The following is a 17,500-nucleotide window of genomic DNA, read 5'->3' on the forward strand; positions in this document are numbered from 1 at the left end:
AGGGGAAGGAAAGGGAGTGAGATGAGAGCGATAGAAAATGAAAGAGAAAGGGAGGAAGAAAAAAAGAGAGATAAAGGAACTAGATATCTCCAGTCTTTCCTCCGGCCCTCTGAGGGCAGTGTCAACATCAATCTGTTCCCTTAGTAACGCTACAGAGAGCAGAGGCTTCTGGGAGAGAATCTTACCCACCAACCCTGCCCCCTTCCTTATTAGACTTCCTATCTCACGACCACAAACCACCCTCTTTACTGTATCACCCAGCCTCCAACTCACCACCACCAACCACCCTCTTTACTGCATCACCCAGCCTCCATCTCACTACCACCAACCACCCTCCTTACTGTATCACCCAGCCTCCATCTCACTACCACCAACCACCCACCTTACTGTATCACCCAGCCTCCATCTCACTACCACCAACCACCCTCTTTACTGTATCACCCAGCCTCCATCTCACTACCACCAACCACCCTCATTACTGTACCATCCAGCCTCCATCTCACTATCCCCAACCACCTTCATTACTGTATCACCCAGCCTCCATCTCACTACCACCGACCACCCTCCTTACTGTATCACCCAGCCTCCATCTCACTATCCCCAACCACCCTCCTTACTGTATCACCCAGCCTCCATCTCACTATCCCCAACCACCCTCATTACTGTATCACCCAGCCTCCATCTCACTATCCCCAACCACCCTCATTAATGTATCACCCAGACTCCATCTCACGACCACTGACCACCCTCATTACTGTATCACCCAGCCACGATCTCACTATCCCCAACCACCTTCCTTACTGTACCACCCAGCCTCCATCTCACTACCACCCCCACCCTTCCATTACTGTACCACCCAGCCTCCACTGTATCACTCAGACTCCATCTCACTATCCCCAACCACCCTCATTAATGTATCACCCAGACTCCATCTCACGACCACTGACCACCCTCATTACTGTATCACCCAGCCACGATCTCACTATCCCCAACCACCTTCCTTACTGTACCACCCAGCCTCCATCTCACTACCACCGACCACCCTCCTTACTGTATCACTCAGACTCCATCTCACTATCCCCAATCACCCTCCTTACTGTATCACCCAGCCTCCATCTCACTATCCCCAACCACCCTCCTTACTGTATCACTCAGGCTCCATCTCACTATCCACAACCACCCTCCTTACTGTATCACCCAGCCTCCATCTCACTATCCCCAACCACCCTCCTTACTGTATCACCCAGTCCCCCCTTCTCTTAAGTGGACTGTCAGCACATCATTACCATCATCTGCCCCTCCTCTCCCCTCCTCTCCCCTCCTCTCCCTCCTCCTCCCTCCTCTCCTCTCCTCTCCTCTCCTCTCTCTCCTCTCCTCTCCCTCTCCTCTCCTCTCCTCTCCCCTCCCTCCCCTCCTCTCCTCTCCCTCCTCTCCTCTCCCCTCCCCTCCCCTCCTCTCCTCTCCTCTCCTCTCCTCTCCTCTTGCCTGCCCTCCCCTCCTTGCCCTCTCCAATAAGGAAAATAAAAACTAGATAGCCTCTGGCATCACCAACAATGAGGCAGAATCATCCAGTATCAGGCATAATATACCCCAGCATCAGTCCCTCTCAGTATCACCCTTCCCTCACCCCCTCTCTCTCCTCTCCTCTCCTCTCCTCTTGCCTGCCCTCCCCTCCTTGCCCTCTCCAATAAGGAAAATAAAAACTAGATAGCCTCTGGCATCACCAACAATGAGGCAGAATCATCCAGTATCAGGCATAATATACCCCAGCATCTCAGTATCACCCTTCCCTCTATCTCCTCTCCCCCCAACCACCTCTCTCCTTACTCCTCTCCCTCACCCTCCTCTCCTCTCTCTCTCCCTCCCAACCTCCCTCCTTCCCTCCTCTCCTCTCTGGCATCACCTCTCCATCCTCACTATCCCTCTCCTCTCCTCTCCTTGCCTGCCCTCCTCTCCTCTTGCTCCTCTCCAATAAGGAAAATAAAAACTAGATAGCCTCTGGCATCACCAACAATGAGGCAGAATCATCCAGTATCAGGCATAATATACCCCAGCATCAGTCCCTCTCAGTATCACCCTTCCCTCACCCCCTCTCCCCTCTCCTCTCCTCTCCTCTCCTCTCCTCTCCTCTCCTTACCCCATCTCCTCTCTCCTCTTGCCTGCCCCCCCTCCTTGCCCTCTCCAATAAGGAAAATAAAAACTAGATAGCCTCTGGCATCACCAACAATGAGGCAGAATCATCCAGTATCAGGCATAATATACCCCAGCATCAGTCCCTCTCAGTATCACCCTTCCCTCACCCCCTCTCTCCTCTCCCTCTCCTCTCCTCTCCCTCTCCTCTCCTCTCCTCTCCTCTCCTCTCCTCTCCTCTCCTCTCCTCTCCTCTCCTCTCCTCTCCTCTCCCTCCCCTCCTCTCTCCCCTCCCCTCTCCTCTCCTCCCTCCCCTCCCTCCTCTCCTCTCCTCTCCTCTCCTCTCCTCTTGCCTGCCCTCCCCTCCTTGCCCTCTCCAATAAGGAAAATAAAAACTAGATAGCCTCTGGCATCACCAACAATGAGGCAGAATCATCCAGTATCAGGCATAATATACCCCAGCATCAGTCCCTCTCAGTATCACCCTTCCCTCACCCCCTCTCTCTCCTCTCCTCTCCTCTCCTCTCCTCTCCTTACCCCATCTCCTCTCCTCTTGCCTGCCCTCCCCTCCTTGCCCTCTCCAATAAGGAAAATAAAAACTAGATAGCCTCTGGCATCACCAACAATGAGGCAGAATCATCCAGTATCAGGCATAATATACCCCAGCATCAGTCCCTCTCAGTATCACCCTTCCCTCACCCCCCCTCTCTCCTCTTTGAGTCTTTATTAGATGTCAGCAGCTCTCTACTTCTCTTTGTCTGTACAATAGATTAGCCTCAGGCTGGAAGAGACGACAGGGGGGTGAGAGAGAAGGAGGAGGAGAGAGAAAGGGAGGAAAGAGAACTTAAGGGAGAGAGGTTAAGAAGAAAAGAGGGAGAGAGGTTAAGAAGAAGAGAGGGAGAGAGGGAATAATGAAAAGGGATGAGGGATATGTGGAAAGAGAAAAAGGCCAGAGGTTGAGAGAGAGAGAGAGAGAGAGAGAGAGAGAGGAGCGACAGTTGTAGAGCTCATTGCTCAAACCACAGGTGTTTAATTCTATTGCTGCGGGTGATGAGGGGAGAGGGAGAGAGAGAGGAGGATTTTTATGATTCTTTATTTCTGGCTCTGTTCTATCGCTTTCACTGTTTGAGATGGAGCCAATTCCATCTCCGCTCTGTAACATATGGCACCCCCTCCCACACAAACACACACACACACAGACACACGTCACATTCTCTATACATCCTGCTAAAGCTATTACAGAGCTCATGTAATATTAAAGGGGCCGTCGAGGAAGGCTGTAGGCTAGAGAGAGAGAGAAACAGAGAGAGAGAGGAGAGAGAGAGAAACAGAGAGAGAGAAGCAGAGAGAGAGGGGAGAGAGAGAGAGAGAAACAGAGAGAGAGAGAGAGGAGAGAGAATAAGAAAGAAAAAGAGAGACAGAGAGAGAGAGACAGAGAAAGAGAGAAACAGAGAGAGAGAGAGAGAGAGAGAGAGAGGAGAGAGAAAAAGAGAGAAAAAGAGAGACAGACAGAGAGAGAGAGAGAGAGAGAGAGAGGAACCCAAGCAAGGAAGTAAATGCCGTGTGAACATTAAAAAAATAGGAAAACACTTTCCCATGTTCTCCATAATCACACCATGAGTCTCACTGCATAGTCTGTCTGTCTGTCTGTCTGTCTGTCTGTCTGTCTGTCTGTCTGTCTGTCTGTCTGTCTGTCTGTCTGTCTGTCCGTCTGTCTTTGAGGATGCGGTCTCCTACTCTTCCTCCTCCTCCTTCTCCCACTCCACCCCACGCATCCCCCCTCCCTCCCTCATACCCATCCACCCCCCATCCTTCCCCTCACCCATCCATCCATCCCTCTCTCCCCCTCCCTCCTACCCATCCCTCCCCTTCCCCCCTCCTCCCTCCTATCCCTCCCTCCCTCCCTTGGTGATAAATATGTGTAATAAAGCCGATGCATTAGGAGAAGATTGTCTGTTTTTCATTTCACTGTGAGACAGAGAGAGAGAGAGAGAGAGAGAGAGAGAGAGAGAGAGAGAGAGAGAGAGAGAGAGAGAGAGAGAGAGACATATTGATTCCTGTGGAAGGAGAAACATTGTCTGGCTGAGACCATCTATCTCTCTGGCAATGCCACAGTTAATAGCAGCCTTAACACCACTAACACACTATGAGAGAGAGAGAGAGAGAGAGAGAGAGAGAGCGAGAGAGAGAGAGAGAGGGAGAGAGCGAGAGAGAGAGAGACAGAGAGAGAGAGAGAGAGAGAGAGAGAGAGAGAGAGAGAGAGAGAGAGAGAGAGAGAGAGAGAGAGACAGTTTGGTTGTGTTTGGTTATCCATGTGCTTGGTTATCCATTTATTTTATTTATTTATTCTACCTTTATTTAACCAGGTAGGCAAGTTGAGAACAAGTTCTCATTTACAATTGCGACCTGGCATCCATGAAGATAGACTGCATGGCCAAAAGTACATGGACACCTGCTCATCGAACATCTCATTACAAAATAATGGTAATTCATGTGGACACAGTGTTGGGTGATTAGGTCTGGCTCGCAGTTTGCATTTCAATTCATTTCAAAGGTTTTTGATGGGGTTGAGGTCAGGGCTTTGTGCAGGCCAGTCAAGTTCTTCCACACCCATCTTGACAAACGATTTCTGTATGGACCTCGATTTGTGCATTGTCTTGCTGAAACCAAACTGTTGCCACAAAGTTAGAAGCACGGAATCGTCTAGAACTGGAAAGGTGGCATCCTATGACAGTGCCACGTTGAAAGTCACTAAGCTCTTCAGTACGGGCCATTATACCGCCAATGTTAGTCTATAGAGAATACATGGCTGTGTGCTCGATTTTATACACCTGTCAGCAATGAGTGTGGCTGAAATAGCTGAATCCACTAATTTGTGCTGATGTAAAAAGGACTTTATAAATACATTTGATTGATTGATCAGGCTACACATTATCCATATATGTTTACATTGAAATATTATAATGATCTCTATAAGGCATAAATCATATAAACATACACAATACTACAGCCTTGATCGTCAATATGCTCCTTTGTCATTCTATGTACCTCATACAGTATATCATAAAGACTGTTTTTTTATTGAACTACAGTATTTGATATGCATGCCAAAAGAAACATTTGGGTCAATAATACCAATCTCTGGTGCTGATATTGCTATGGTAAACACTGTGTGAAATCCCTATAAAAACCCTCTTAAATGAGATGACATTCCCACTGCTCTGATGATCCCCATAGAGAAACCCTCTGGTTGTTTATCCATGCAGAGCAGAACAGCAGAACATCCCCTTTGTTTAGAAGACTGAAGGAAGACTGGAGGGAGATCAGGGCAGTCTTTTCACAGCCAGGAAGCTACTGTGACCCACCGGATGTTCCAGTCAAGCTGTCGCGGTCCCAGGTGGCTGAGCTCACACACAGGTCAGGAGTAAGTGGCTGCCAGGGGACCTGTGCATTCTACTGTGACCAGCCAACAGATGTGCAGCCCTCTACCCTCCACCCCAACCTCCTCCCTCCTCCCTGATCTCCCTGTACCCAGCCCCAGTCCAAAGGAGAGAGAAGGACACAGCTGGGCCTATTCAGCCAACCAAGACACCATGGATGTGTCCCAAATGGCACCCTATTCCTTATGTAGTCTCTGGGTTTTGGTCAAAAGTAGTGCACTATATAGGGAATAGGGTGCCATTTGGGATGAAACTCATTCCACCATGATGCACCAGCCTGTCTACTGCTACCTACTGCCAGTGATCTAGTGGAGGGTAAATCCATAGAGATTCTATGGTTCTATTTATATCTGTGTGTAAACCTATGGAAACACTGCTAATGCACCTGTTAAAAAGGAATTCTTTGAAAACCTAAATACTAGTGAGGTAATACAAACACAATATGAAGTTGACATTTTAAAAATGTTTATGCATGTTTATGGTTTTTGTAGATTTGACTCAAACTAGTATTTTCAAAATACATACTTAACTGTGTTGCAGTGTGGGCTGTCTATTTCTGATTTGTTACATAGATTCAGTGTAAACCAGTCTCTCTCTCTGGCAGACATGATGGGTCCCATATGTTATGAATCTATCAAAGAGTAACCTCCTCTCACCCCGAACGCTATGAACCTTACAATGCCTAGTCCACAGGCAACCATATCTCTGGCAGAGGGCCATCTTGCCTGACAGGCTGAGAGGAGAGGAGAGGAGAGAAGAGGAGAGGAGGGGAGAGGAGAAGAGAGGAGAGGAGAGGAGAGGAGAGAGGGAGGGAGAGAGGAGGAGGAGGAGAGAGGGGGGGGAGAGGAGAGGAGAGGAGAGGGAGAGAGGGGGGAGAGGAGAGGGAGGGAGAGAGAGGGAGGAGAGGAGAGGAGAGGAGAGGAGAGGAGAGGAGAGGGAGGAGAGGAGGAGAGGAGGCAGCAAGGAGAGGAGAGGAGAGGAGAGGAGAGGAGAGGAGGAGAGGAGAGGAGAGGGAGAGGAGAGGGAGAGGAGAGGAGCAGCAAGGCTGACGTTTAGTATAGCTCTCTTGGAAGTCTCCCCCAGTCTGTGCACAGCGGCCAGGGACCTGTCTACATGTGGTAAATATAGAAAGATAGCCTGTGTGTGTCCTACTTTACAGGTGTTGTTTACAGTGTGTTGGGGCAGACCTGCAGCAGAGAAGGGTCTCCCAGGCCCAAGGGCAGGGGTTATCCTTACAGACGTCACCAAAGGTCACCTGTTAAAAAATAAAAACCCACGTGAGGAGGGAGGGAATGGGGGAGGGACAGGGGAGTAGGAGAAGGAGGGGTGAGACACCGTCACATACTGTGCATTCGGAAGGTTTTCAGAACCCTTTTTCCACATGTTGCTACGTTACAGCCTTATTCTAAAAACATTTTTTTAAATCCTCTCATCAATCTACACACAATACCTCATAATAACAAAACGAAAAAAGGCTCTAAGACATTTTTGCAAATATATTGTAAATAAAAAACAGAAATACCTTATTTAGTATTCCGACCTTTTGCTATGAGACTCCAGAGACTGTTTCCATTGATCATCCTTGAGATGTTCCTACAACTTGATTGGAATCCACCTGTGGTAAATTCAATCGACTGGACATGATTTGGAAAGGCACACATCTGTCTATAAAAGGTCCCACAGTTGACAGTGCATTTTAAATTGAATCAAATTAGATTTATCACATGCGCAGAATACAACAGTGAAATGCTTACTTACAAGCCCTCAACCAACAATGCAGTTTTAGGAAAATAGAGCTAAGAAAATATTTACTAAATAAACTAAAGTTATTTTTATTTTTTTTAAATAAATAATAAGGAACATAATAAAATAATATATATATATATAGGGGGTACTGGTATATAGGGGGTAATGGTACAGAGTCAATGTGAGGGGGTACAGGTTAGTCAATGTAATTTCTACATGTAGGTAGTGGTTAAAGTAACTATGCATAGATAATAAACAGCGAGTAGCAGCTGTGTAAAAACCAAGGGGGGTGTCAATGCAAATAGTCCGAGTGGCCATTTGATTAGTTGTTCAGCAGTCTTATGGCTTGGGGGTAGAAGCTGTTAAGAAGCCTTTTGGACCTCGACTTGCTCCTGTATCGCTTGCCATGCGGTAGCAGAGAGAACAGTGTATGACTTGGGTTGGAGTCTTTTAAAAAATGGGGCTTCCTTTGACGCCGCCTAGCATATAGGTCCAGGATGGCAGGAAGCTTGGTCCCAGCAATGTACTGGGCCGTACGCACTACTGTCTGTAGTGCCTTGCGGTCGGAGGATGATCTGTTCTCATACCAGGCAGTGATGCAACCCGTCAGGATGCTCTCGATGGTGCAGCTATAGAACTTTTGAGGATCTGAGGACTCCTGAGGGGGAATGGGCTTTGTTGTGCCCTCTTCACGACTGTCTTGGTGTGTTTGGACCATGATAGTTTGTTGGTGATGTGGACACCAAGGAACTTGAAGCACAACAGCCCCATCGATGAGAATGGGGCGTGCTCGGTCCTCCTTTTCCTGTATTCCAAAATCATCTCCTTTGTCTTGATCACGTTGAGGGAGAGGTTGTTGTCCTGGCACCACATGGCTAGGTCTCTGACCTCCTCCCTATAGGCTGTCTCATTGTTGTCGGTGATCAGGCCTACCACTGTTGTGTCATCGGAAAACTTCTTGATGGTGTTGGAGTTATGCCTGGCCGTGTAGTCATGAGTGAACAGGTAGTACAAAAGGGGACTGAGCATGCACCCTAGAGGGGCCCCGTGTTGAGGATCAGAGTGGCGGATGTGTTGTTACCTTCCCTTACCACTTGTGGGTGGCCCGTCAGAAAGTCCAGGATCCAGTTGCAGAGGGAGGTGTTTAGCCCCAGAGTCCTTAGCTTAGTGATGAGCTTTGAGGGCACTATGTTGTTGAACGCTGAGCTGTAGTCAATGAATAGCATTCTCACATAGGTGTTCATTTTGTCCAGGTGGGAAAGGGGAGTGTGGAGTGCAATTGAGATTGCATCATCTGTGGATCTGTTGGGGTGGTATGCAAATTGGAGTGGGTCTAGGGTTTCTGGGATAATGGTCTTGATGTGAGCCATGACCAGCCTGTCAAAGCACTTCATTGCTACAGACGTGAGTGCTACTAGTCGGTAGTCATTTAGGCAGGTTACCTCAGTGTTCTAGGGCACAGGGACTATGGTGGTCTGCTTGAAACATGTTGGTATTACAGACTCAGTCAAGGACAGGTTGAAAATGTAATTGAAGGCACTTGCCTGTTGGTCAGTGTCAGGACCCGGTTACGAACCTGGGTCTCCGGAGTGAGAAACAGTCACTTAACCAACTGAGCCACGAATAGTCAGCAGAACCCAGAAGATGAGGCAGACACAGCAGTACTTAAGATGGTGTATTTAATAAAGTAAAAAGGAGAAGTCCTTCAATACAAAAATGGCAAATCCAAAAGGTGGTAGGAATAGCACAAAAAAGCCTCAAGAGATACTCAAAAACAAAAACAGAATTCCACAAGAGCATCCACCGGAAACGACAAGAATACACAGAACACTAGGGCTGGGTGCTAACATACAAACACAGAGCACAGAACTGAGGGAAACTAAGGGTTTAAATACAATCAGAGGAAACGAGGCACAGGTGCAAATAATAATGGGGAACAAGGGAAAAAACATAAGGTCAAAAAGCACAATGGGGGCATCTAGTGACCAAAACCCGGAACAACCCTGGCCAAATCCTGACAGAATCCCCCTAGGAACGGCTCCTGACGTTCCTACCAACTCTCAGGGTGGAGGGCCCTGAACTGACGAATGAGGTCAGGGTCCAGGATGTCTTTGGCAGGAACCCAGGAGCGCTCCTCGGGACCGTAGCCTTCCCAGTCCACCAGATACTGCCAGGACCGCTGCACCCGGCGGGAATCCAGTATCCGATGGACGGTATAAGCCGGCTGGCCTCCAATGACACGAGGCGGAGGGGGAGGTCTGTCTGCCGGGACAAGGGGAGAAAAAACAACAGGTTTTAACAATGAAATGTGAAATGTGGGATTAATCTTAAGGGATCTGGGTAAGTGTAGGCGATAAGAAACTGGGTTAACTCTCCTGGCAACCTTGAAGGGACCGATGTATTTTTGGGACAGCTTGCGAGACTCCACCCGTAGAAGTAAGTCTCTTGTGGAGAGCCAGACTCTCTGGCCGGGGCGCAGGTTAGACCCGGGACGGCGACGTCTGTTGGCTTGTTGTTGGTACCTCTGTGAGGAACGCATAAGATTAAGACGGGTCTTCCTCCACATAAGCCGACAGCGTCTGACGAACTTCAAGGCTGAAGGCACTCTGACTTCTGCCTCCTGGTCCGGGAACAATGGAGGAGCATAGCCAAACTGACACTCGTGCGGGGACATACCAGTGGAGGAGGAGTGCAAGGTGTTGTGCGCGTATTCGGCCCAAACAATAAAAGATGACCATGTGGACGGGTTGTCACGAGTCATACATCGGAGGGTGGTTTCCAGCTCTTGATTCATCCTCTCTGTTTGGCCGTTGGACTCCGGATGGTACCCTGAAGATAGACTGGCAGAAGCCCCCATGAGTTGGCAGAAGGCCTTCCAAAACCTTGAGGCGAACTGGGGACCTCTGTCAGAAACCATATCTTGAGGAATGCCGAAGACTCGGAACACATGATTAATTACCAACTCAGCCGTTTCCTTGGCAGAAGGTAACTTAGTCAGAGGGACGAACCTGGCCGCCTTTGAAAACCTGTCGATTATGACTAGGATAGTAGTATTGCCATGGGATGGAGGAAGTCCAGTAATACAAAAATGGCAAATCCAAAAGGTGGTAGGAATAGCACAAAAAAGCCTCAAGAGATACTCAAAAACAAAAACAGAACTCCACAAGAGCATCCACCGGAAACGACAAGAATACACAGAACACTAGGGCTGGGTGCTAACATACAAACACAGAGCACAGAACTGAGGGAAACTAAGGGTATAAATACAATCAGGGGAAACGAGGCACAGGTGCAAATAATAATGGGGAACAAGGGAAAAAACATAAGGTCAAAAAGCACAATGGGGGCATCTAGTGACCAAAACCCGGAACAACCCTGGCCAAATCCTGACAGTCAGTGCATGCTTGGAGTACACGTGCTGGTAATCCGTCTGGCCCTACGGCCTTGTGAATGTTGACTTGTTTAAAGGTCTGACTCACATCGGCTACGGAGAGCATGATCACATAGTCGTCTGGAACAGCTGATGCTCTCATGCATGTTTCAGTGTTATTTGCCTCGAAGGGAGCATAGCAGTAATATAACTCTTCTGGTAGGCTCGCGTCACTGGGCAGCTCGCGGCTGTGCTTCCCTTTGTATCCCTTTGGGGTATTGAGCGTACAGTCACTGTGGTGATGACTTCATCGATGCACTTATTGATGAAGCCAGTGACTCATGTGGTGTACTCCTCAATGCCATCGGAAGAATCCCGGAGCATATTCCAGTCTGTGTTAGCAAAACAGTCCTGTAACTTAGCATCGGTTTCATCTGACTACTTTTTTATTTCTGCTTTAGTTTTTGCTTGTAAGCAGGAATCAGGAGGATAGAATTATGGTCAGATTTGCCAAATGGAGGGCGAGGGAGAGCTTTGTACGGATCTCTGTGTGTGGAGTAAAGGTAGAAATGAGGTAAAACAGATTTAAGTTTCCCTGCATTAAAGTCCCCTGCCACTAGGAGCGCCGTCTCTGGATGAGCGTCTTCCTGTTTGCTTATGGCCTTATACAGCTCATTGAGTGAGGTCTTTGTGCCAGCATCGGTTTGTGGTGGTAAATAGACAGCTACGAAGAATATAGATGAAATCCCTCTTGGTAAATAGTGTGGTCTACAGCTTATCATGAGATTCTCTACCTCAGGTGGGCAAAATTTGAGACTTCCTTAGATTTTGTGCACCAGCTGTTGTTTACAAATATACATAGACCATCACCCCTTGTCTTACAAGAGGACACTGTTCTATCCTGCCGAAAGATGGTCGGAGAGGCTTAGGGGCAGAGCGAAAGAGAGATAAGGAAAGACGGAGGGAGAAAGAGAGAGAGACAAGAGGGAGAAAAAAGGAAAGCTAGATATCGAAAAAGAGAGAGAGAGGCTGTTATTTATTGTGACAACTTATATTTTTCCAGTTTTTCTGATGGCGAGAACGCGGTAGACACATTACATGTCTAAAGGTAGCTTTTTCCTTTCCAGACACACACACACACATGCACGCCTGCACACACACATGCACGCCTGCACGCACACACGCCTGAACGAGTGCACACACACATCTACAACCACACCCACCCTGCAAGACCATAGGAAAAAGAGAGGCGTAAAGTATGCTCTCTTAGGACGATCTCGAGTGTGAAAAGTAGCATTCTATGGTCTGGCTGTTAATAGATCTCATAACAACACTGACTGGGCAGGGAAAATGTATTACCAAGCCTGATGGGCTATGTATATTATTGACTACCTTATACTATCCCTGTCCCATATTCTGAAGGCCCATGGCAATTATTTTGTCTGTTAGTTTTAGGACCTGATAGCTGATGGATGAGTGTGTGCACATGCTTGTGTGTATGTGTGTGTCTGTGTGTTTCTGCATGTGTGTGTGTGTGCGTGTGTGAGTGGTGGTTACCGTGGTTACCACCACAACACCCCCTCAGGATACAGCACACCAGCAGTGATGGAGCATGTCTGCAGTGCTAGGAGAGATATCCATTTACTATCAACACACACACTTCAAATCTACGCCCCACCCCGCCCCACCACGCCCCACCCCGCCCCACGACGCCCCACCCCGCCCCACGACGCCCCACCCCGCCACCCACCACGCCCCACCCCGCCCCCCACGCCTCACCCCGACCCACCACGCCCCACCACGCCTCACCCCGCCCCACCACGCCCCACCACGCCTCACCCCGCTCCACCCTGCCCCACCACGCCTCACCCCGCCCCACCATGCCCCACCCCGCCCCACCACGCCCCACCACGCCTCGCCCCGCCCCACCACGCCCCTCCCCGCCCCACCACGCCTCACCCCGCCCCACCACGCCTCACCCTGCCCCGCCACGCCTCACCACGCCTCACCCCGCACCACCACGCCCCACAACGCCTCACCACGCCTCACCACGCCTCACCCAGCACCACCACGCCCCACAACGCCTCACCACGCCTCACCCCGCCCCACCACGCCCCACCACTCCCCACCATGTAGTACAGTGCATTGTAGGCTGTATACTGTACAATGGATGAATTGTATGGCCCTGAACATTGTGCTTTCCATTTATTAACAGTACTGACTGCTCAATAGATTTTGACTGGTTGCAGGTTCATATCAACAAAGAACAAGAATGACAGTATCACAGAGACAAAGGACAAGTTAGTGAGATGCAGGGTACAGTGCTGTAAAAATAGGGTACAAGGAGGAGGAAGAACAGAAAACAAAAGAGCAAAGCAGAGTAGTAATTTCTGATCAATTTTGAGCAACTATGATAGAACATGTTTTCGTTCATCAAAAGACAATGACGGGAAAAAATGAATATTTTTTTAGATTAAAAATGTACTTCTCCCTGAGAATTGTATGTTTTGAACAATGTATTTTCTATTTTTCGGTGTATTGTTTACTGACTGCTTGAGAGTGTATATCATTTTGATCACTTTGTTTATGATTTGAGAGCAGTGTTTGATTTTGAACACAGGTAAAACTGTTTTGAGGCGAATGTTTCACTTTGCAAGAGGAGTCAGAGGTTATGTAAATAGTGCTTGAAGTTGAGGTTTTGTGTTTAATGTTTTCAGGAAATGGAGCAAGGTTTCAGAAATTGTGTTTTAGCAATTGAGAAAAACTGTAAACATGTTGACTATGGACATTAAAGTACATCTGTACTGTATGTGTTGAACATGAACTATCTGTGTGTCAGTAGGGATGGGACCCACATCACTGGTCCTGTGGTGAGCATTGAGAATATTCACTAATAATATATGCAATGGCTCTTCTTCAGAAGCTGGGCAGCTTAATACCAGTTTAGCTGGCCGTTAATATTTAGTATTCAAGAGACCAGACATCCCAGATAGATTAATTATTCACATAAACCCATTAAATCCATCTGATCCATGTCTGGATGCATATGCACGTTCCCCTCTGCATGCTGCAAAGCTCCAGTGCATGACTCTCTGGGTCATTACACACTCTGGTTATGGTTGTCAACAACATATCAACATGAGATATACAATAGTCATACATTTATGGAACCGGTTCAATCAAAATATGGTAGGATTGGGTTCACGGAGTAACTTCTAAACATTGCTGCTGAAAATGAATCAAGGCTTTTTCATGTACATCACATACTGTATGTAAAGAGTGCCTTGGCTTTTCTATTCATGGCTTCTAGTACCACTGAATAAAGACCTGAGCCATAGCCGTTGATCTCTCTGTTCCATGAGTTTGAATATATTGTGTTTTTACTCACCAGAGACGTATTCTTCCATCATAGTGACAGCATAGATATGAGGAGAGAAGAGGAACGGAGAGGAGAGGAGAGCGGTTCGGGCTCTGTGGGTTGTTGTGTCCATTTGTTGTGTGTTTTGAATGTCTGGTCGTCCTGAAGCCATCTTGACTAGTTGAAACAGAAGCAACATGTCACTTTAAACTGTCCTGTTAAATATTACAGCAGAGACAAGCCACGGGCCTGTGAGGGAGGGGGGGGGGGAGAGGGAGAGGAGAGAAAGAGAGAGGGGGGAGGGCCGGCAGAAGCAGAGTGGAGAGAGGGTGTTGGGGAGAATGAGGCAGAGAGAGAGAGAGAGAGAGAGAGAGAGAGAGAGAGAGAGAGAGAGAGAGAGAGAGAAGAGAGGTTTATATGAAGCTGGTGTTTCTGCCATAGAGCCTCTCTTACATGACAGGCTGTCTAAAACTGCCCTTCTCAGTCTACAGTAACACACACACACACACACACACACACACACACACACACACACACACACACACACACACACACACACACACACACACACACACACACACACACACACACACACACACACACACACACACACACACACACACACACACACACACACACACACACACACACACACACACACACACACACACACACACACACACACACACACACACACACACACACACACTCTCTTATCCCACCTGCCCGGGGAACTGACAGTAAAATCCAGCAGTACTAGACGCTCTAGCCTTTAGTGGTGACATTAACTAGCTACAAAGGCCATCCAGGAGAATGAGACAGCGCCATATTAGAATAAACTATTATTCCAACCTGTACTCAGAGGTAGACGTAACATAGTAAACCAAAATTGAATTTGTAATTTGTATGATATGTTATGAATTCCAATTTGTAGAGGTTTACGATCACTAGGTGGCTAACGTTTGCTAGGCTAGGTGTTAGGGTTTGGATTAGGTGTTAAGACTAAGGTTAGGGTTAAGGTTAGGATTAGGAGAATGGATAGCTAACATGCTAAGTGCAAAGTAGCTAACATGCAAAGTAGCAAAAAAGTTTTAAGTAGTTGTAAAGATGCTAATTAGCTAAAATATCACATTTGTCCTTGATGAGATTCAAACACGCAACTTTTGGGTTGCTAGATGTTTGCATTATATGTCTAAAAATCCACCCTGACCAACCACCCCCTTTTTAATTTTTACCTTAATTAACCTTCTGTTTTAAAGACCATACTAAAACGCAACATAGCATGCTAATTAGAGAGTCCCGGATTTTCGTTGACTATGTTAAGTCTAGTCTATGAGACCAGGCTGATTATTCACACAGCAAGCTTTCATGCTTTTTATGATGCGCTGTTCTGGATGATTATTTTTCATTACAATTAATAAAATAGGCTAAAAAAAGAACAGAAAGGAACAACGTGGAGAAAAAATTCTAATCATTACAATCAATAATCAAATAAACTTGATTTGTGTCATTTAACTCAAAGCCAGTGATTATTAGTGACACAAAGTGTCTCTGTTCTGTAGAATTGCATCTGCAGACAGCACAGGCTGTCATTGTGTGTTGAGTTGGAGCTGAGTGGAGCTGAAGACTTGGTCTTTCTCAAATGGCACCCTATTCCCGATATAATGCACTTCTTTTGACAAAAGCCCTATGCGCCCTGGTCAAAACTAGTGCACTATAATGTTAATAGGGTGCTATTTGAGACACAACCAGGAAGCAGCCTGGCCTCGCCAAACTCCGACACCTGCTACAGCACCCAGCCAACCTCTCCCATCTGTAGCTACTATCTGTGGCTCACACACACACACACACACACACACACACACACACACACACACACACACACACACACACACACACACACACACACACACACACACACACACACATGCACAAACATGAAGACACAGCTCCCCTCTCATTGATGTGAAAGTATTTTGTCAGTGACACACACATCCATCTATTACTGAAGCAGTGTGAGGGAACGTTCACACATTCACATACAGTACATGATCAAAATACTGGGTAGGATGGATTATATAGATCCTTTCCAGGCTGCACCGCTCTGTCTTCTAGTGAATAATCACAATAATCACACATCACTATGGGCTGACCGTGCAGACACACATGCACAAACACACACCTCTGTCCTGACTACTGGGGCCTATTTGTGGAAGAGCTGTTTCCCAGAGACCAGTGTTGTAATTAAGGTGGTTCGATACAGAGCGCCAGCTACCTTAGCCATGATAAATAACAGCAGCTTTATCTCAACCCTCTTCCTTTTAGCTAATTGAATCAACACAGACATTGACGTTCTGTGTTCCTGCTGAACAGGACTATAGATTTCCTCATGGTCAGAGAAAGAGGGAGGGGGAGGGAGGGAGGGATGGAGGGAGGGAGGGAGGGATGGATGGATGGAGGGAGGGAGGGAGGGAGGGATGGAGGGAGGGAGGGAGGGGGAGGGAGGGAGGGAGGGAGGGAGGGAGGGAGGGAGGGAGGGAAGGAAGGATGGATGGATGGATGGATGGAAGGAAGGAAGGGGAAGGAAGGAAGGAGGAGGGAGGGAGGGAGGGAGGGAGGAGGGAGGGAGGGAGGGAGGGATGGGGAGGGAGGGAGGGAGGGAGGGAGGGAGGGAGGGAGGGAGGGAGGGAGGGAGGGAGGGAGGGAGGGAGGGAGGGAGGGAGGGAGGGAGGGATGGATGGATGGGAAGGAAGGAAGGAAGGAAGGGGAGGGAGGGAGGGAGGGAGGGATGGATGGAGGGAGGGAGGGGGGGGGGGAGGGGGGGAGGGAGGGAGGGAGGGAGGGAGGGGGGGGAGGGAGGGAGGGAGGGAGGGAGGGAGGGAGGGAGGGAGGGAGGGAGGGAGGGAGGGAGGGAGGAGGGAGGAGGGAGGGAGGGAGGGAGGGAGGGAGGGAGGGAGGGAGGGAGGGGGAGGGAGGGAGGGAGGGAGGGAGGGAGGGGGAGATGGATGGATGGAAGGATGGATGGATGGAGGGAGGGAGGGAGGGAAGGAGGGGGAGGGGGAGGGAGGGAGGGAGGGAGGGAGGGAGGGAGGGAGGGAGGGAGGGAGGGAGGGAGGGGAGGGGGAGGGAGGGAGGGAGGGAGGGGGGAGGGAGGGAGGGGGGAGGGAGGGAGGGAGGGAGGGAGGGAGGGAGGGAGGGATGGATGGATGGAAGGAAGGAGGAGGGGGAGGGAGGGAGGGAGGGAGGGAGGGAGGGAGGGAGGGAGGGAGGGATGGAGGGAGGGGATGGATGGATGGATGGATGGAAGGAGGAAGGAAGGAAGGAAGGAGGGAGGGAGGAAGGGGGAGGGAGGGAGGGAGGGAGGGAGGGAGGGAGGGAGGGAGGGAGGGAGGGAGGGAGGGAGGATGGGGAGGGAGGGAGGGAGGGAGGGAGGGGGAGGGAGGGAGGGAGGGAGGG

This window comes from Oncorhynchus masou, chromosome 2 (genome assembly GCF_036934945.1).
Source record: "Oncorhynchus masou masou isolate Uvic2021 chromosome 2, UVic_Omas_1.1, whole genome shotgun sequence".
Classification (NCBI taxonomy): domain Eukaryota; kingdom Metazoa; phylum Chordata; class Actinopteri; order Salmoniformes; family Salmonidae; genus Oncorhynchus; species Oncorhynchus masou.